The following is a 22,698-nucleotide window of genomic DNA, read 5'->3' as shown; positions in this document are numbered from 1 at the left end:
TGCGGATACTCTCCATTTTCTTTGTAAATAGTCTGGCGATATTCATGGTGCACAAAAATGATAAGATGCGTGCGAACAGCAAAAAGTGAGAGCCGAAGTCAGTACCAGAGGGCAAGGGCTCAGATTATCAAAGAACAGAATAGCTGCTGTAGGCAGAATTGCTTCGAAGCCGCAAGAACTCTTCCTTCCGTCATACGGTTTCCCGAAACTCACTGTACACAGTCACGTTAATCCTGACTTCTTAAATTGCTATTCAATTGTGCGTAATAAAAATAGTGGCACAATGAGAGAATATGACAGTTCTCCGACTCTTAGGAAGAGAAGCAGTTCTTAGCGACGATTCTGTTGGCAGAAACAGATTACTCTGGCGGCGCTATACAGTTGTCGCTCTGATACTTTCTTTTTGGCCTGGTGAAAAAAGTATTTCGTTGACCAAGCGCGTTTGTTTAAGATGTGCTTAAAGTTTAACATACGAGATCAGTGTAAATTGATACAAAACGTGAATCTTTTCGTAATCACTAGAAACCCCGACTGCTTGGCGTTCGGTGTCTATTACGCTAGGCTGCCGCTTCCCCGCGGAAATAGACTCACATACCGGGTGATTTTGCCAAACAGGGACAAACAGCAGGGACCGATCGCTGACGAGGATATGGCTCTGAGCACTATGCGACTCTTTAACTTCTGAGGTCATCAGTCGCCTAGAACTTAGAACTAATTAAACCTAACTAACCTAAGGACATCACACACATCCATGCCCTAGGCAGGATTCGAACCTGCGACCGTAGCGGTCGCTCGGTTCCAGATTGTAGCGCCTAGAATGCACGGCCACTCTGGCCGGCTGACGAGGATAAGGAGCAAAAAATGTCATATGGACGTAAGGCCGGAAATACGCTCCAGTGGAGGTACATCGACATCAAGTTGGAATAAAAAGATCTCTCGCAGTGACCCCTGTATCAGCAACAGGCAGGTGTCCAGTCAAATAGGGTAAGCTAGGCTGTCGTGTGGAACATTGTTCACAACAGCTGCGGCTATCCTTATCACTTATCAAGGCGTGCAGGCCTTAATTATCTACGGACCTCCGCGACAACGATTATGTCGCTGGTTCGTCGCACAAACCACCATGAGGGTGGGATTTCTGTCATCCATCCTATTCGCAGATGAGGCTACCTTTACGAGGGGTGGTATCGTCGTCCTTCACAAAACCCACCTGCGGGCCACGGAGAATCACCATTGCGTGGTGCCACTAACACTGAGCACAGGTGCAGCCACATTGTGTGGGCGGGGATTATTGGTGACCGCTTCGTGGAACCAGACATACTTCCGCAATCCCTCATCCACTCACAGGCGAGGCTTATGTGCACTTCCTGAGCGTAACCCTCCCTCCGATGCTGGAAGATTGGTTGGTTGGTTGGTTGGTCGGTTTGGGGAAGGAGACCAGACAGCGTGGTCATCGGTCTCATCGGATTAGGGAAGGATGGGGAATGACGTCGGCCGTGCCCTTTCAGAGGAACCATCCCGGCATTTGCCTGAAGTGATTTAGGGAAATCACGGAAAACCTAAATCAGGATTGCCGGACGCGGGATTGAACCGTCGTCCTCCCGAATGCGAGTCCAGTGTGATGCTGGAAGACTTCAGTGTGCTGGTACGCAGTATAATGCGTACATGGTGCTATAGCTCACTGCCCTCTTGAGAATGGAGCTCAAACACAAGTACAGGCAGAATATTCCCACTTCTCATGCGTCTCATTGAAACCCACACTGTTAAAAAAAAAATTTCTCCCCACTTTCGAGTGGATGTGTACCTCCTTGGAACGGATTTCCAGCAGTATGTGCATATGAACGTTTTTGCTCCATTTCCTCTCATGGATGCTCCATTTAGCAAAATCACCCAGTGTACTGCGAATACCGGGAAAGATCGTCGGTATTGCAGCCTACGGTAAGTGACAGGGAATGTCTTACCGTTTCGGGTGGTCTGCAGTGGATTATATACGCCGCTGCTCTAATGGGCAGATACATCTTTCACACGTTTCATTCACCAATACAATACAGATACGTACTTGACACTTCATAAGCATCTCGAAGAAAGGTAGCAGAAAATGTACTCTTCTGACCTTTCTCGGGGTGGAATTGAGTGATGACCACACCTGACCACAACACAGATTTACTGAGTGGACAGTCAGGTCACATAGTGCTGCAAGTAAAATATTAAGTACCAGATTTCATTCAAGCTGAGATCGGTCTTAACACATACCTTTGCGTTTTCTGATTTAAGACGTCGATACTTTGTGAAGTTGCAGGAGAAAGTGTTATAATCCATCAGAGGAGTTAAATGAGACAAGCAGTGCAGTGGTAAGACACTGGCCTCGTATTTTTATCATGAAGTAACGAGTGCTATCGACAGGGATGTCAAATTGATTCCATATTTCTGAATTTCTGGAAGACTTTTGGCACAGTTCCTTACAAACAAATTCAATTAAATTGCTTATCTACAGAATATCGCCTCAGTCGTGCGACTAGATTCTTGATTTCCTGTCAGAAAGGCCACAGTTCGTAGTGACTGACGGAAAGTCATCGAGTAAAACGGAAGTGATATCTGGTGATCCCCAAGGAAGTATGATAGACCCTCTGTTGCTACTGTTATACATAACCGATTTAGGAGTCAATCTAAGCAGCCGTCTCACATTGTTTGCAGATGCTGTCATTACCATCTAATAAAATCATCAGATGGTCAAAACAAATTGCAAATTGATTTAGAAAAGATACCTGTATGGTGCGAAAAATTACAGTGGGCTCTAAATAATGAAAAGCGTGGAGCCATCCCACGTGACTACAAAAAGGAATCAGCTAAATTTCGGTTACATGATAAATCACACCAACTAAAGGCTTCTGGAATATTGCTGTGCGGTATGAGATTTGCATCGGATAAGATTGACGGAGGACATCGATAAAGTTCAAAGAAGGGGAGCCCGTTTCGTACTATCGCGAAATAGGGGAGCGGCGGATATGATACACGACTTTGGGTGGCAATCATCAAAAAAATAAAAATAAAATAAATAAAAAAATTCGTTGCGGCAAGATCCTCTCATGAAATTTCAATCACCAACTTTTTCCTCAGAGTGCGAAAATATTTTGTTGGCGACCACCTGTGTTGGGAGAAATTATCATCATAACAAAATAAGAGAAATCAGAGCTCGCAGGACAGGATTGAACTGTTCGTTTTTCTTGCGCACTGTTAAGAATGGAACGGTAGAGAAATAGTTTGAAGTTCGGGGGATGAACCCTCTGCCAGGCACTTAATAGTGAAAGCAGAGTAATCACGTACACATAGATGTAGACGGTGCTTCAAATCTCTGCCCAGCCAGCCTGAGTTAGGTTTTGTATGGTTTGCCTCAATTTCTCAAGGCAAATGCCGGGAACGTTTCATTGAAAAGGACACTGCTGATTTACTTTCATACCCTTCCTCCATTCGGAGCATGTGTTCCTCAATAATGTCGTCGTTCTCGAAGCGATGTTAAACCTTAATCTTCCTTCCTTCATCAGCAGAGACTCGTGAAGCAATCTAGACTACTAGAGTGCGTGGCGCATTAGTGATATGAAGAGAATGCTCTAATAATGCGCCTTGTAGTTCCAATATTCAGTGCGTTAGGAACGTTGACGTGTATGTTGTGAGTGACGTCCACAGGCGACTGAACAAGTCTGAACCTGCTTAATTTTATTGAAAAACTTTGAGCGGATCTGATAGTGATACGCTTCTCATGTACGCACTTATTTCAGTTTTTGTCACAAAGTGTGCGTGGGAGATGTGTGCACTCGAGATTTTGCTGTTGATGCAAGAAAAGAGTCTGATGGAGTAAGGTCCGACGAGTGAGGGGACGATAGATGTTTTTAGGGATGACACGTTCCCCAAAAAACGCTTCCTGAAGACGCATAGCGTTGTTAGCTGCAGGGTGACAATTACTGGATTATATGTGTTGGGTGTTGCCCACTCGCCTCGTATAGGGTGCCTAAGAGATGCTGCATTCTCGGAATGCTATACAACAATTACAAAGGTGTCGCTAACGAAGGGCGACATGAAACCAAGTCAGAGTTCATGCAAGTTTGTCACACAGTTTGTGGATCACCAATACTGAATTCGTAGCACTCTCTCCTATGCTCGGTGAATACGTTCCACTTATCTCCGCATCTGAGCACTAATGTACGTTCGAGGCTGGCATGAGCGGCGCTTATATTCACTTCTTGCAGGTGTCGCACCTGTAGTGGCGCGGTCCTATTCAACCCACCATTGGCCGACGTTGTTTCACCGCCTTGTCTGGTCTTGCCTTACTTCGTCTTCGTTCTGGAGCTTGTGGTTACGCCAGAACAATATAAAATATAATCGTCATAACTTGTGAACGGTTTGCGTTAGGACATTCAAACTGCACACATGGCAGCGGGGCATCATGGGACTAAGCACACGCACGCACTTGTTATTGTGAGCCATTTGCACGTGAAAATGTTCGTCAATAAGCAAAATTATTGCATTTGGGGACTGAGAATCCGCATTTCGCTATTAAGAAGTCTCTTCACCCGCAACGGGTGACTGTGCGGTGTGCAATGTCCACTCAAGGAATAAATAATCGGTGAGATATTCCTCGATGGCACGCTGACAACCGAACGGTACACGGAGATTTTGAAAGATTATTTCATCCACATTATCCAAAGTGACCCTGATTTCGACAAGATGTGGTTCATAAAAGACGGTGCTCGACCCCATCGAATCAGGAGAGAGTTTGATGTCCTGGAGGAGTACTTTGGAGACCGCATTCGTCTCTGAGGTACCCAGAGGTCTCTGGCATGGGCCTCGATTGGCCGCCATATTCCGCGGGTCTGAACACATGCGACTCCTTTTTGTGAGGCTACATTAAAGACAAGATGTACACCAATAACCCCAAAACCACTGCTGAGCTGAAAACGGCCATTCAGATCATGGACTTCATCGATGTTCCGGAACTTCAGCGGGTCATGGATAATTTCGCTATTCGTCTGCGCCACATCATCGCCAAAGATGGCAGGCATATGGAACATGTCATAACCTAAATCCGAATAGCTGTAATTACGTTTACATGTCTAATAACGTGTGTGCACGCCACAGTTCGTAACTAATTTACATTTTCTCATATAGTTCAATAATTGTCACCCTTTATGTAATCTTATATGTATACACTATAATTGCACTCCAGTCCTTGATTTAATAGGCTGACGAAGAGCCCATCTCTACTGAGCACAACGTGTGATTTGTAGTCCCCATGTTGTGTACATAATGTCCTGCTCTGCCTCCTTTGTCTACTTCAATCTCACATTAAGCCTGTAGTAATTTCCTTTATTATCTTGAATAAAATTCGTGATATTATTCTAAATTAAGAGCTGGCTTTGTATTCAGTGCAGCCAGGCTAGGATCTCGGTCGAGTGATATTCATTTCACACTCTTGGCGAATTGGACAAGAACGTACTCCCGTGCTAGTGACATAGGTTAAATACGGAATAGGATGCAAAAGAATGTGACGTGTACAAAACGTCAGTCAGTCGGCTGTACTCCACTGTAAATGCTTGCGCACTGGACAGCTGACAACGGATGACACTCTTTGTTTTCTGTTGGCTGTCGCATTTTTCAGGCGCGTAGACACGAGCTAAGCCTTTGTCGTTCTAGATCTGGAATTACTAGGGAAAAGAGTGCATGTTTTTGTCGTTTATCTCTGAAATCGCCGTACATCAGATCGACGCGGACGGCAGTTAATCACGGTTTAGGCCTGGACGCGCAAAACCCCGCAGGAGAGAGAGAGAGAGAGAGAGAGAGAGAGAGAGAGAGAGAGAGAGAGAGAGAGAGAGAGAGAGCGGGGCTTTTGATCGCATGTCAGTCGCACGCGCTGCCGCCTTTCTCTTCCTAAATCAGTCTTCGCTCAGTTGCGCCGGCCGGCTTCGCTGCTTGACATTTCTTTTCAAAACGCGTCCGGTTTTTATAGAGACCAGCGCGCGTATATCGGTGGCGTCGATGGGCGACAGATTTAGCGGGTCTGGTTTCAGCGAGTTAGTTCGTTTATAGACCTGTAGAAGGACAATAGATCCCCTTCTACAGCATTTTCGTGTTTGGTATCTCGTGTTAAACAAGAACTATGACACTCGAAACGTGTTGACACAAGTAAAATAAACAAATTTTGACAGAATAACTGCCAGCAAGTACGCTTGAAGCGTAGGTCAATGTGTTACTGCCACTTTCTGCATCAGTTTGGTATCCTGTTAACACAAGACAGAAATATATTGCTGCTTTAGAGGGTAATTCTTCTTAACATTTAAAAACACTCGAAGCACCGTAGATACCGCAACGACAAGTACTTTAATAAAAGACACATGAGGCCGCAAATGTCGGGAAATACACCAAAAGCTGAAGACAAATGCTGAACGTGTGACGTCACCAGTTGATGTACCTCGTCGGATTGGCCTTTGCGGTGCTCCACTCCCCGGCAGGAGGGAATGCTTCATACTCCTGCACAATGGTCCAAATTTCGAACAGATTTTTTTGTAAATGTGATCTTTTGTAAACGTAGAAGTTACAAAATTACTGTCCTCGGTTGAACACAACAAAATCTGTTCTTATTTTGTGTTTCTTTCCTTTTGCTGCTGCTTTTTTGTTACAGACTTTATTTAGTAAAGAAAACATCGGTCATTGACTGGTAAAGACTGAATTCGGAATCTTACACTCATTTACTTGTGACGTGATACGGTAGGTTTTGTTGTGCAGTACTTTCCAATAAACCAGCGAAGTCTGCGCCACCGTTAAATAAAATAACAAATCTTGCCTCTGTGTAAACACGCAACTGTCTAATGCAACGAAATAAATACTGTCTGCCACACGCATGACTCGAAGCCTGAGCTCCACACCTTAAAGTAGCGCACTTAGGCCCGGAGTCCTTCAGATGTGAATAGTTGGCTTGGGTTATCTCGTGCCACAAACTCATGGGCTCAATCGCTGCACGTGTGCCGACGTATCTCATGTTCACTATTTGTCATTCACTTTTAGTCTATTTCCCGACATTTGTGGCCACACGTGTATTAAATTAAATTACTAGTCTCATTGCCATCTACGTCGCTTCAGACGTTTTCAAACTTTAATAAGAATCACCCTGCATATTCTCACTTTCCGCATCAGTTCTGAACCTTGTTAACGCAAGAGAGAAATATATTACTCTATATTCTGTCCTCTCCTCTCATCTCATCACATCTTACATAATGATGGCTTAACTCACGTAGTGTTACAGAAATAACCCGTCAATATGCGATAAATCATCAAAAGTTCTGTGGACAAATATTTAAAAAATGCTCGCTAATCGCGTTTTTGTATATTTACTCATTAAATTTCAAACACTCTTTAACGGAAACTTAAGGTAATTTATAATGAATTAGTTGCACTCATTGGTTTTTATTGGCATTTATTTTTCCGTGATGAGATTTCAAGATGCTTTACATCCATTCTTCCGATGTTTACCTTATTTGCTAGTCATGAACTTCGTTTCTTTACTACCCGCATTGTAGAATTTTGAACCGGAAGTTTATCGGACAGCTATTGTAAAACATCGTATGTAAAGAAACAATGATAACGACACGAAAATAAGTGTAAACATCTGATTGTGGGTGAATTTAAAATGAATGTAGTCTCAAAAACGCGTGTTTTGAGACACACATTGTTGTCGTGGCGTGGCGGGAAAGGAGTGTTATTCGTATCGGTGCGTTACCCCATGAAATATAAACGGCACGGGCGCTACAGTTTTGATTTTATGCGCCAGGAGCGCTGCTGTCAAGTCACGTGACGAGCCAACCAGCGGGTCACCAAAGTTTGCCCACGGCTGCAATTGCGTATTTACTTATATCTTCGCAAAAGTAAGTAAAGCAAATTATTTCTGGCCTAAATTTGCAGTTACCATCATTCCAGTAAACAGTCAGTCGGTTTTTATTTTACCCGCAGCTTCACTGATACACAAACTCAGTTGTATTCTTTTGAGACTTAGTTTGTCGGTGCATACTGTTGTGATACTTTTGTTCCAACTTCTGTTGTTATTTTATTCTTTATTTCTCGTGTAAGTTATTTCAGCTCTTTTCTAACATGTCTACTGTTCTGTTCATCTGATGCTCTTAATCCTTTCTACAGTCCTTGACATCACTCCAAAACAATATTGTGACAATTTCCACTGACAGATTTCACTCCGCTCTATTTATGAGTCACGTTGCTTTTTTGTGTCTATCCCTCGATATAAAATCTCTAACTTCGATGACTTTATTCACACTAATATCATACTCCAAATAATTGGAGAGACGAACTTCTTCACGAGTTTTGTAGTGAAAAATGTAAATATCAAACGTATCGGTGGTGAGACGTCAAGAACGTGAATTTAAAAGTGAAGTAATGTAGGGCTTTCGATTTACTGGCGGGCGGGTTTTTTTGTTATCAAGGAAAGTGCGTTCCGTCATAGAATGGAATTGCACTGAAACAGCTACTCAGCCTTTGCTGAAGCACTCTTTTCTTGTGAGACACTCCTGATCACGGTAAACTAAAGAAATCAGCCAAGTACAATGAAGGGCAAGAGACATGGAACAGGGTTTTACAATCGATGTGAAGGCTTCGTAAAAACACACTATCCAAGCAACGAAACCGTGGGGCGCTAAAGATAATGCAAAATCATTGCTGATATTCACATATTTGTCTTAACACGACTTCAAAAAGAAAACGAAACAAAACTCTTGCTGACTTATATAAGCTGTTTTTGTGATCCGCTATCACGAAGTGGAACAAAAACGAGGTTATTGCTCTGTATGCATACACCGGGTTTCTTGTGACTGCCGAAGATACACAGGAGAAATACGTTACTTGAAGGCTCCTTCGGAATTTTCAAATTTTTATGGAGGCTACACTAGAATTAATTCGAGGCTGTGCGTTATAGCGTGAAACCACAAATGTGCAGCAATATAGGTGAAGAATGTTATTCTTTTGCTAGTTATGTACAAAATTTGCCTCGTGACTCACTCTAGCCGAACACTAGGGTCGCCCGTCGAGTAATGCGTTCGCAATTGTTTGTGGCCTCGGCGTTCTCCCGGAACCGAGAAACACCACCTTTCATTTTCTCTTTTCCTTGGAGGACTGGTCCCGGATCCTCCCATATCCGAATCCATTTCCGTCGGTGGTTCTGCGGTCTGGTTAATTCGCACTGAACAGTGGAGCTCGGTGCACGTAAGTCCGGCAGAGCGATGTACCCTACACCATACTTGTCTTGTTCGTGTTTACCGGCGCCGATTTCTAGGTTTTGCTTTCGCCTCAGCGATTTTGTGTGGTGTTCTGTCCGGTAATTTTCCCAGCCATTTTGTGCGAAGAGCTGTAACGCTCGTTGAGCATAAACAGTCTCGGTCGTTAAGTCGGTCTGAAATTAAGATTTCCGCGCCATTAACTCGAAAACTTAAGGGTTGCAACTTCGCGCACTTGGCCCGTAGCAAATTGTACAACACCTGGCCTACCTTGTCTAGTTACGTCACAAGATTGGGTAGATTCACAGTGGCTTCACCTACTTGAATCGGCGGTGTTAACGTGACTTCACGCCTTAAAATACATAGAGAATGAGAGGTAGCAAATTTCTAAAGCCTCTGGGAGTCGCAGGATATCGAAGACTGTGGGGCTGCACTACCCAGCATTACTTCTACATCATCTACGTCATTACTCTGCTATTCACAATAAAGTGCCTGGCAGAGGGTTCAATGAACCACCTTCAAGCTGTCTCTCTACCGTTCCACTCTCGAACGGCACGCGGAAAAAACGAGCACTTAAATTTTTCTGTGCGAGCCCTGATTTCTGTTATTTTATCGTGATGATCATTTATCCTTATGCAGGTGCTTGCCAACAGAATGTTCTCGCAATCGGAGGAGAAAACTGGTGAGTGAAATTTCATGAGGAGTTCACGTCGCAACGAAACACGCCATTGTTTTAATGATTTCCAATTCACGTCGCATGTCTGTGGCACTATCTCCCCTATTTCGCGATAATACAAAAGGAGCCGCACTTCTTTGAACTTTTTCAATATCATCCGTCAGTCCCACCTGATACGGATCCCACACCGCACAGCAATACTCCAGAATAGGGCGGACAAGTGTAGTGTAAGCAGTCTCTTTAGTAGAACTGTTGCACCTTCTAAGTGTTCTGCCAATGAGTCGCAGTCTTCGGTTTGCTCTACTCACAACATTATCTATGTGATCGTTTCAACTTAGGTTATTTGTAATTATAATCCCTAAGTATTTAGTTGAATTTACAGCCTTCAGATTTGTGGGACTTATCACGTAATCGAAATTTAGCGGATTTCTTTTAGTACTCATGTGAATAACTTCACACTTTCCTTTATTCAGGGTTAATTGCCACATTTCGCACCTCATACATATCGTACCTAAATGATTTTGCAATTCATTTTGGTCATCTGATGAATTTACAAGACGGTAAATGATAGCATCATCTAAAAATGATCTAAGAGGGCTACTTAGATTGTCTCCCATGTCGTTCATATAGATAACGAACAATAGAGGGCCTATAACACTTCCTTGGGGAAAGCCACACATTACTTCTATTTTACTCGACGACTTTCCGTCTATTACTGTGTACTGTGATCCTTATGACAGGAAATCACGAATCCACTCGCACGACTGAGGCGATACTCTGTAGGCACACAGTTTGGTTAGAAGACGCTTGTGAGGAACGGTGTCGAAAGCCTTGCGGAAATTATTAAAAGCATCTCGCACTGAAGCACGCGCTATGTTTCGAACTTCTGCAAAACTTTGCCAATCTTCGGGATTTTGCCTTCTTTTAAATTTGGAATGCTTTCTTCGTTGGTTCTGCAACAGCGATCTGACCCGTTTTGTGTTCCATGGGGGATCAGTACCATCACTTATTAATTTATGTGGTATATATCTCTGTTGCCTTCGATACCATTTCTTTGAAATCATTCCACATCTTTTCTACGCTTACGTGATCAGATCGAAAGGAGAGGAGACTGTCTCTTAAAAAGGAGTTAAGAGCATTTTTATCAGCTTTTTTTAAATATATGTACTTTGCGTTTCTTTTTAATGGTTGTGAGTGTTACGGTATTCAGCCTACCAGCAATTGCCTTGTGGTCGCTAATCCCTGTAGTCGTCATGATACTCTCTATTTGTCCAGGATTATTTGTCGCTAAGAGGTCAAGTATGTATCCATTTACGCTTCGAGTAGGCTCATGAACTAATTGGTCAAAATAATTTTCTGAGAAAGCATTCAGTACAATTTCGGATGACGTTTTATACCTGCCTCAGGCTTTAAACGTATAATTTTTCCAGCATATCGAGGGTAGATTGAGGTCGCCACCGACTATAATTGTCTATTTGAAATGAGACTTGAGTTTTCTTTGAACTGTTCAGTAACTATACCTTCTGAGTCGGGGGGTCGGTAAAACGATCCAATTAATAGTTTAGTCAGATTGTTAAGTATAGCCTATACCCATACTATTTCGCAGGAACTATCTACTTCAATTTCACTATAAGGCAAACTGCTTCTGACAGCAATAAATACTCCACCACCAACTGTATTTAATCAATCCTTTCAGAACACTGTTAGATCGTTTGCAAAAAAATTCCACCTGAACTTATTTCCAGCTTTAGCCAGCTGTAACTATTTGAGCTTCAGTGCTTTCTGTTAGGGCTTGTAGCCCTGGTTCTTTCCCAAGACAGCTATGACAATTTACAACTACAATACCGATCGTTTTTACAACTACCTTACTGTGTTTTACCTGCCTCCTTATAGACGGACGCCCTTTCTGTGATTTCCTGAGACCCTCTAACCTAAATCATTACAGGTGCTATTCACTTGATTTCCGCCATCCTGTGGACTGGCTTACTCAGTCTCTTATAGGAGAATCTACATTTTACACCGGAATCTCAACCACGCTAAAAACTGGCGTTTTTAAAATCTGCAAAACATTTCAGGCAAACAAATTAAGCGCCAGAGAAAATGGGCGACCTGAAATCGAACGTAAACGGATGTGTAGTCTGGACCCAAACTACCGAACCACCAAGTAGAATTCATATTTACTGTATTTGATAATACTGAAGTAAGATCGTTTGTCTCCTTTCTTCTGTCAGCCAATGTTTTTACGCCGCCGGCAAAAGTTTATCGCCGTGTGGTCTTCGGCGTCTTGCCACGGTTCGAGGGGCTTCCCCCCTCGGAGGTCAGAGTCCTCCCTCGGACATGGGTGCGTGAGTTGCCCATAGCGTAAGTTAGTTTAAATTACATTAAGTAGAGTGTAAGCCTAGGGATCGATGACCTCATCAGTTTGGTCCCATACGAAACTTACCAGAAATTTCCAAAAAAAAAAAAAAAAAAGGGCTTTTCATCGCTGAATTACGTTGGCAACCTGCTAATAACTGCTTGTTTAGAGGGCATTACATATGCAGCAGCCAGTGTACACACTCGCGAAGCTCTTTTGAAGCATTGCTATGCACGAGTTGAATTCTGGTGTTAGTTTCTATGTCTTTTGTATGGATCTTTTGGGGATGGCAGTGAGTATTTGAGATAGTGGTAGCGTGAAAAACTTGTGTATACGCTAAATTTTCAGTACGTGTAAGATTCCTAAATGTTAAGCATACCAGTGTAATAAACTTCACCAAAAAGAAAAAGAAAGATGCAGGTTTATTGATTTAAAGCAACCATTTTAAATAACTTACTCTAAAGTCACTGACCTTCTTGTTCTAATTATTCTCCCATTACGGCCTTTTTAGGGCCGCAAATAACCATGTCCTGAGCTGTATTTTCATTCTTTCTCCTCGTTCAGTGCTTTTCTAGGGCCTTAAAATATCTACTTATTTTGCCTCGTTCATAGATGTCCATACCGTTTCTTGATTTCTTTCTGTCGTTGAGCTTTGTAAGTTCGGTTGCTACGTAGTTATTTCTCCAGTTTACGTTGACAGAATGATTCGGCGTAGCGTGTAAAGCACTGGACTAGCAGTCGGAAAGCGAGTTCCTGCAGTTTTCCTAAATAGCTTCAGTTACAGCTTGAACTGATGCTTCTCTGTCTTATTTTCTGGTACTATTCTCATGTTCTGAAATAACTCTTATTCTTATTAAGTTGTCTTTCTTGGCCAAATATATTTTTCTATTATTTCTTTTTCCCCTTGGTTCTGCAGCATGTCTGCCTAACGTGAGCGGCTTCGTGTAATGTCATACTGTATTCGTCGCTGTTGCCACGTAGTGATTTGATATCTGCTTCCGTTGAGACTTTCTTCGTCTTGTGCACTTCTCTGTTACGGTTTTTCACCTCTGAATAACAATTAGGCAGACGCACTCTTAAAAAGCAGTGAAAGCCACTGCAGACAAATGCTTTGACAGATCTCCGCTGCTATCTGAAATCGTAGTGGCTCTTCTACAGACGCTGCGGTTACCACTGATGTCACCAAGTGATCACAATAGTCTGGCTCGACAGTGTATATATTCTTTTCTGAACAAACTAGTTCACAGGGAAATGCTAAAAGGATAGTGATTTCCAATCTTAATTTGTACCCTGTCCTAAATCGATGCTACGTCATTGCTTTGCACATCCTATTCAGTATCGAATATTTTTCGTCGCCCTCTTGGTTCATTGAAGTTTTCAGTTTCATGCTTGGCGTCAACCTCTCCTCGGGGTCTCTGCGTAGGAACTCTGGAGCTCTGCATTGTGAATGTCGTTTGGCTGACATGGACTAGACGCAGAGACAACAGACGTTGAGGAAACGACAAGGCTGTCAAGAGATTAGGACTGTGTAATTACGGAAGCAATAGAAATCAGGGTGTCTAAGCACCTCATTAGTGACAATATGGGCTATAATTTTGGTAGTTGAGCCCAGTTCTGGCGACGGCTGCGGCATGAACGGCCTAATTCCACACCCTCGGAGTTGCCGATGCTTGGCGTGGCAGCCAAATGGTAGTCGCAGTGGCACTGCACACACGGATTTTGCCGACAAGTCGCTCAGGCGTATATGCAGATCGATAATGTAGCGTCTGACGAATCTGTAATCAGCTCTCCACAGCTTTACACACGAAGAAAGAGACAAACTACTGCATTTGCTAATCAGTCTTAGACAGAAACTAGTGTGGGCGTTACTACACTACTAAAATGACGTCGACATATCAAATTAGGTACGGCCCTTTTTTAAGTCATCTCCTCGTATTTAGGTAAGCTAGAGAACACACAGTTCGCCATTTCTTCCTGAGACATTTCACAAATTTTATCAGTATCACGAAACACCCCGTGTTTCCATATGGTGTCGTCACTCGTCCTTCAGCTAAGGCCGTGCGGTTAAAGGCGCTGCAGTCTGGAACCGCAAGACCGCTACGGTCGCAGGTTCTAATACTGCCTCGGGCATGGATGTGTGTGATGTCCTTAGGTTAGTTAGGTTTACGTAGTTCTAAGTTCTAGGGGACTAATGACCTCAGCAGTTGAGTCCCATAGTGCTCAGAGCCATTTGAACCATTTGAACCTTCAGCTAAAATTACAGTTGAATGAGGTCCAGCTGTTGTGTATACTGGTGGACCGTCTCGCGTCAGAAAAACTGGGGCTCGAATTTTTGGTTGCCCTGTCGCGCTTACGCTGCCTGTATGCGAACTACTATCCGGTACGCATACAGAACTCCAAGCAAAGAGAGTCAGACTCCGTTGTTTGACTAGAGGAGTTCTAATGGAAAAGCAGCAGTAAGGTAAATTGGTACACTAGTTGTCCCAGATCATGTAGGAGTGGTCATTCGAAGCAAAGAAGTTCCTATGGATACATTCTCGTCCACCAACTTCTACGTACTTTCGCAGTTTCAAGAGTATATGGATCACTACGTTCGTTGATCACAGGCTGTCTGACTGATTCATACAGGGCGTAGATTTAGAGTTCCCACAACGCCAGAAAATGTACATGTGTAGACTGAAATAAGGCCCTCATAGCCAATGTGACAACTTTAAACAGAAGTGTACGACCGTATTTTACACGAAGGACGGCCCCATATAAGAGTAGAACGATGAGAGGACAAGTTTCCTCCATCGATTTCGTTACGGAGTGTAAGGAATGGAGTGTCACTGATATTAAATCACAGAATATTAATACCATATACAGCCAAGTAATGCTCTTGTAGGCTACGCGTATGCATGTTTTGTCATTCGATAGAAAGAGAAATAAAGAACAAGAGACCTTACCGCCCAGTCAACGTGAGTGTCGGTAGTCAGAGTACCAAATCGGGATCAGGCTAGTATGGGGAAGAAATTCGGTTGTGGTCTTGGCTAAGGAACCATCATGGCGCTGCGTGAAATGATGCCATGCAAAATTTAAAGTTTGTAGGCTAGATGGAGAATTTGTGAATACGCGACCGTTGTCATAAACCTAATACATATCGCTCGGTCTGTACCACTTGCTTCTCAGGAGTGTTAGCTAATCAAGTTATATACTGGTAATTCATTTTAAGCGGAGATATCGGTAAAACTTCATCCCTGTCGCAAAAAAAAAGAGAATCAGAAAATTTATTTCATGAGATATCTTGGCGTCCTAAATTTAGTGGGCAAATCCAATTTGCTAAAGAAAATTTTTTCATCATTTTTGAATTTTTGAGTTTTGAAAAAGTCATATTTTTTTCCAATCCATACTTGGTTTTGTTGCTTCACAAAAATGTTTTGAGCCAAAAAATTTTAATACTGACGGAGGAATAGCATTTTTTTGTTTCGAGCATTTAGATTTTTTCAAAGAAATTCAGGTACAGTTTCTTTTTTAACAGTAGACCTTATATACATACGAAAAGCGTAAATTAATTATAAAAATTTTGTCTTTGTGGTACGTGTCGAGAATTTAGCGTAAAATAGAATTATTAAGATATCATACAATTTGTGGCCCAGCGTGAAGAAACAATAAATGAAAGACGACTTGATACGTTCGAAAATTGTATTATCTATTTTCAATTTACGTATTACATCACTCATTCCCGTCTCCGCTGCGTCCGCATGGGCAGGCTGTCGGCAGCAGGTATAGCTGGCCACGCGGAATAAAAATGGCTCTTTTCTGCCCGCCAGGACACTGTCGTCAGTCGCCGCTCTTCAGCGTCGCGTTAGAGTTTATCCGCAGGAGCGTTACCGCTAGAGTCTATGTATGTACTGTGGTATGAATGAAGTTATATAAAGTAACTAAACTGTATTCGAATGTTGATTACCTTCTCGACATAAGAACCTCAACACCTCACCCATCCTTGACCACAAGCCTGTATAAATATTTACTCTCCAGTTCACAACTGAGTCTACTGCGAACGTAATTCCGCAGGCCTGGAAATTTCGAAAAGAAGTAAGCTACAGTGACACCTATTTACTTCGATTTCGGATGTACATAGAGGTTAGAGACATGTATGTACACGATTACAGATGTACGTACAGTTTATGCACATATGCAGACATATTCCTATAAAATCAATGTTTCAATTAAATTTCTGCACTGTACATACCTATCTACTTGTAGAAAACTAACTATTCTTCAATTAAAGAAAAAAAATCGGAATGGCCGCAATAAAAAAAATGCCATTCCTCTGTCGATTTAAAAAATTTTTGGCTCAGACTTGTTTGTGAATACATTTCGTGATAAACAACGACAGCAGGTATGGTTTTGAAAAAATTGATTTTTTCCAAACACAAAAATTCAGAAGTAATAAAACAAATTTTATTCAGAAAATTGGATTTACCCCCTCTATTCAGCATGCCAAGATATTCCATGAAGCAAATTTTTCAGTCTCCTATTTTTTTCCGCCCCCCCCATGAACCATGGACCTTGCCGTTGGTGGGGAGGCTTGCGTGCCTCAGCGATACAGATAGCCGTACCGTAGGTGCAACCACAACGGAGGGGTATCTGTTGAGAGGCCAGACAAACGTGTGGTTCCTGAAGAGGGGCAGCAGCCTTTTCAGTAGTTGCAAGGGCAACAGTCTGGATGATTGACTGATCTGGCCTTGTAACAATAACCAAAACGGCCTTGCTGTGCTGGTACTGCGAACGGCTGAAAGCAAGGGGAAACTACAGCCGTAATTTTTCCCGAGGGCATGCAGCTTTACTGTATGATTACATGATGATGGCGTCCTCTTGGGTAAAATATTCCGGAGGTAAAATAGTCCCCCATTCGGATCTCCGGGCGGGGACTACTCAAGAGGATGTCGTTATCAGGAGAAAGAAAACTGGCGTTCTACGGATCGGAGCGTGGAATGTCAGATCCCTTAATCGGGCAGGTAGGTTAGAAAATTTAAAAAGGGAAATGGATAGGTTGAAGTTAGATATAGTGGGAATTAGTGAAGTTCGGTGGCAGGAGGAACAAGACTTCTGGTCAGGTGACTACAGGGTTATAAACACAAAATCAAATAGGGGTAATGCAGGAGTAGGTTTAATAATGAATAGGAAAATAGGAATGCGGGTAAGCTACTACAAACAGCATAGTGAACGCATTATTGTGGCCAAGATAGATACGAAGCCCACACCTACTACAGTAGTACAAGTTTATATGCCAACTAGCTCTGCAGATGACGAAGAAATTGAAGAAATGTATGATGAAATAAAAGAAATTATTCAGATTGTGAAGGGAGACGAAAATTTAATAGTCATGGGTGACTGGAATTCGAGTGTAGGAAAAGGGAGAGAAGGAAACATAGTAGGTGAATATGGATTGGGGGACAGAAATGAAAGAGGAAGCCGCCTGGTAGAATTTTGCACAGAGCACAACATAATCATAACTAACACTTGGTTTAAGAATCATGAAAGAAGGTTGTATACATGGAAGAACCCTGGAGATACTAAAAGGTATCAGATAGATTATATAATGGTAAGACAGAGATTTAGGAACCAGGTTTTAAATTGTAAGACATTTCCAGGGGCAGATGTGGACTCTGACCACAATCTATTGGTTATGACCTGTAGATTAAAACTGAAGAAACTGCAAAAAGGTGGGAATTTAAGGAGATGGGACCTGGATAAACTGAAAGAACCAGAGGTTGTACAGAGATTCAGGGAGAGCATAAGGGAGCAATTGACAGGAATGGGGGAAATAAATACAGTAGAAGAAGAATGGGTAGCTTTGAGGGATCAAGTAGTGAAGGCAGCAGAGGATCAAGTAGGTAAAAAGACGAGGGCTAGTAGAAATCCTTGGGTAACAGAAGAAATATTGAATTTAATTGATGAAAGGAGAAAATATAAAAATGCAGTAAGTGAAACAGGCAAAAAGGAATACAAACGTCTCAAAAATGAGATCGACAGGAAGTGCAAAATGGCTAAACAGGGATGGCTAGAGGACAAATGTAAGGATGTAGAGGCCTATCGCACTAGGGGTAAGATAGATACCGCCTACAGGAAAATTAAAGAGACCTTTGGAGATAAGAGAACGACTTGTATGAATATCAAGAGCTCAGATGGAAACCCAGTTCTAAGCAAAGAAGGGAAAGCAGAAAGGTGGAAGGAGTATATAGAGGGTCTATACAAGGGCGATGTACTTGAGGACAATATTATGGAAATGGAAGAGGATGTAGATGAAGATGAAATGGGAGATACGATACTGCGTGAAGAGTTTGACAGAGCACTGAAAGACCTGAGTCGAAACAAGGCCCCCGGAGTAGACAATATTCCATTGGAACTACTGACGGCCGTGGGAGAGCCAGTCCTGACAAAACTCTACCATCTGGTGAGCAAGATGTATGAAACAGGCGAAATACCCTCAGACTTCAAGAAGAATATAATAATTCCAATCCCGAAGAAAGCAGGTGTTGACAGATGTGAAAATTACCGAACTATCAGCTTAATAAGTCACAGCTGCAAAATACTAACACGAATTCTTTACAGACGAATGGAAAAACTAGTAGAAGCCAACCTCGGGGAAGATCAGTTTGGATTCCGTAGAAACACTGGAACACGTGAGGCAATACTGACCTTACGACTTATCTTAGAAGAAAGATTAAGGAAAGGCAAACCTATGTTTCTAGCATTTGTAGACTTAGAGAAAGCTTTTGACAATGTTGACTGGAATACTCTCTTTCAAATTCTGAAGGTGGCAGGGGTAAAATACAGGGAGCGAAAGGCTATTTACAATTTGTACAGAAACCAGATGGCAGTTATAAGAGTCGAGGGACATGAAAGGGAAGCGGTGGTTGGGAAGGGAGTAAGACAGGGTTGTAGCCTCTCCCCGATGTTGTTCAATCTGTATATTGAGCAAGCAGTAAAGGAAACAAAAGAAAAATTCGGGGTAGGTATTAAAATTCATGGAGAAGAAATAAAAACTTTGAGGTTCGCCGATGACATTGTAATTCTGTCAGAGACAGCAAAGGACTTGGAAGAGCAGTTGAATGGAATGGACAGTGTCTTGAAAGGAGGATATAAGATGAACATCAACAAAAGCAAAACAAGGATAATGGAATGTAGTCTAATTAAGTCGGGTGATGCTGAGGGAATTAGATTAGGAAATGAGGCACTTAAAGTAGTGAAGGAGTTTTGCTATTTGGGGAGCAAAATAACTGATGATGGTCGAAGTAGAGAGGATATAAAATGTAGGCTGGCAATGGCAAGGAAAGCGTTTCTGAAGAAGAGGAATTTGTTAACATCCAGTATTGATTTAAGTGTCAGGAAGTCATTTCTGATAGTGTTCGTATGGAGTGTAGCCATGTATGGAAGTGAAACATGGACGATAAATAGTTTGGACAAGAAGAGAATAGAAGCTTTCGAAATGTGGTGCTACAGAAGAATGCTGAAGATTAGATGGGTAGATCACATAACTAATGAGGAAGTATTGAATAGGATTGGGGAGAAGAGAAGTTTGTGGCACAACTTGACCAGAAGAAGGGATCGGTTGGTAGGACATGTTCTGAGGCATCAAGGGATCACCAATTTAGTATTGGAGGGCAGCGTGGAGGGTAAAAATCGTAGAGGGAGACCAAGAGATGAATACACTAAGCAGATTCAGAAGGATGTAGGTTGCAGTAGGTACTGGGAGATGAAAAAGCTTGCACAGGATAGAGTAGCATGGAGAGCTGCATCAAACCAGTCTCAGGACTGAAGACCACAACAACAACATTTTTTTCCGACCAGGCTAAATTTCACCGGTACCTCCCCTTAACGCACTGACATATTATGCTGTATTGAAAGTCTAGTTTAAACATTTACCTTCCCTGAGCTGTTGATGGGCGAAAGGAATGATATTTCATTGTGAAACTCGCTTAGGATTCGCAGTAATATGGATACCTTAACAGGATTCTTGGAAAAGTGAGAAAAGAGTGAAAAGGTTATTCAGAGTGAAAAGGTTATTCAGAGTAAAACAAGAATAACCAGATGATGTAGGTTTCCTGGACATTTTTCTCGTCGTTAAGGTTCCCTCATGCTTCTCCTCGGAGCGCCAGTATTTAACACGGCTGTACGTGTTTCCCCTATGCTCTTACAGTTCGCCGCGCGGTCAGTGGCGCCTTGCCACGATTCGCACGGCTCCCCCCCCCCCCCCCCCCCACCCCCCCCCCCTCCCCCCGTCGGAGGTTGAGTCTTCCCTCGGGCACAGGTGTGTGTGTGTTGTCCCTAGCGTAAGTTAGTTTGAGCTAGATTAAGCAGTGTGTAAGCCTAGGGGCTGATGACCTCAACAGTTTGCTCCCATAGGAACTTACCACAAATTTCCGATTTTCCTTGTACAGTTAAAACAAAATAAAAAAGAAGTCTTAGTAAAACCTGCACTTGCCATTTTCAACTCATTCAGTGGTATCTGGAAAAGACATAAATCGTACGTCATGGTAGTTCATTTGAGGCCTCAAAACTGATAGCTGGTTTGAATGTGGAGTCCACTGGCAGTTGGTACTCTGTTTGGGTTCGTATCCCAGAACCTCGACATACTCTGTGCATGTCGCCATCAGAACAAGAGAAGGCAGTACATCATCCGGATCTGAAGTGCCTGAAACTGCAAAAGACAAAAGTTCCTTAATCATATCCTACTGATTACAGAGAAAGCTACGGAAAGAGGCTGTTAATAATGTTTATCAAATAATTATTATGTTGTTCTCTGAAAACAGACTCTCCCGTAATGTTGAGAAAACTCGCTATATTCAGTTCTGCACAAAAAATAGTCACACCAACTGTTGTAGCACATGAACAGGAGACCGTAAATTGGGTAGGATGCTCCAGATTTTTATGTGATTAAAACCTGAGCTCCGGTGTGGCCGAGCGGTTCTACGCGCTTCAGTGTGGAACCGCGCGACCGCTACGGTCGCAGGTTCGAATCCTGCCTCAGGCATGGATGTGTGTGATGTCCTTAGGTTAGTTAGCTTTAAGTAGTTCTAAGTTCTAAGGGACTGATGACCTCAGCAGTTAAGTCCCATAGCGCTCAGAGCCATTTGAACCATTTTTGAAAAACTGAGCTGGAAGATATTGCTCAAACAATTAATTTCAGCTGCTTTTGCTCTTCGTAAAATTGCAAGTATTGGAAACAGACGAATCAAAATCCAGACATATTTTGCATATTTCCACTCGGTAATGTCTTGTGGAACAAGTTTCTGGGGTAACTCATTAAGTAGAAAGAGAGTGATGATTGCGCAAAAGGGAGCAATAAAAATAGTAAGTGGCGTGTTTTCTCTCACGGTCGTTATGAAGCCACCTCTTCAAGGAGTTTGGAATTTTAACTGCACCATCACACTACATACATTTGCCAATGATATTCGTCATAAACAATCCATCAGTTTGAGTCGAATAGTGATGTCTGTTCCTGCAAAACTAGAGGAAAATTTGGCCATTATTACAGTTTTCAGCGGCTCAGACAGGATTTCAATACGCAGCAACAAAAATTTTTGGTCATTTGTCCTACAAAATAAAATATCTGAACGATAGACTGCTTGTTTCAGATTTAACGGAAAATCTCCTTTTTTATATCCTATAAACTGGCCCGTTCCATATAATTTCGATAAAAGAATCTTTCAAATGATTTATGGAATATGTAATTAACTAACTGATAAACATTTAGACCTATGTGCTAAGCGAAAAGGCGAATGTGCATACCTGCCAGAACGGACGAAGTAACAGCTTCCGAACCGGCGAAGTGTACACCTGATCTGCAGCACGTATGAACTGGGGATTATGGTTTGCGGACGGAGTATTGCTCTTGTTTTTTTTTATATATATTCTAGCCTCAGGATGGGGGTTGAAGTATTACTGGAAGTATTTCGAAACATATGGTTTTTGGTTACCTCGTTATTTCCTCTTTCCTCTCCCCCCCACCCCCCCCCCCCCCCCACCCCAAAGAAAATTTATCACCACCACCGCTCAAGGGTTTCTACTGTGTACGTCTCATGTGTAAAAACGACTTTCTTTTCTATTTTCACTTCACTTTCCTAAAAAAGCCTTTTTACTAGGGGCATTCAACATTATGATACAACACATTTTTTTATGAAAGGAGGTTGGTTTTACTCTGGATTCCAATACACCACATTATTCCCCACTCGTCTGACTACAAAGCACGTTCCGGCATTGCAGGAGTCACAGCTGTGTGCGGCCGGAGATCAGACAAGTTTGCACTACCTTGTTGCGATGATGGCAGACGGCTCGCCCGAAGACTCACCTTGCTTTTGTTCACTTCCAGGTCTCCGTAGACATTCTGCAAGCGCTTATGAATGCCTGCAATG

At 42.5% G+C, this 22,698-nt stretch overlaps 1 protein-coding gene across 2 annotated transcripts in view; it reads left to right on the top strand.

Moving 5' to 3' along the window:
* LOC124556856 (plexin-A4) overlaps nucleotides 1-22,698 on the top strand; it is a 973,893-nt gene that overhangs the window by 261,526 nt on the left and 689,669 nt on the right. The window lies entirely within an intron of this gene.

This window comes from Schistocerca americana, chromosome X (assembly GCF_021461395.2).
Source record: "Schistocerca americana isolate TAMUIC-IGC-003095 chromosome X, iqSchAmer2.1, whole genome shotgun sequence".
NCBI lineage: Eukaryota > Metazoa > Arthropoda > Insecta > Orthoptera > Acrididae > Schistocerca > Schistocerca americana.
Note: the sequence above shows the minus strand (reverse complement) of the source record. Positions and strands in the feature narration are given on the sequence as shown.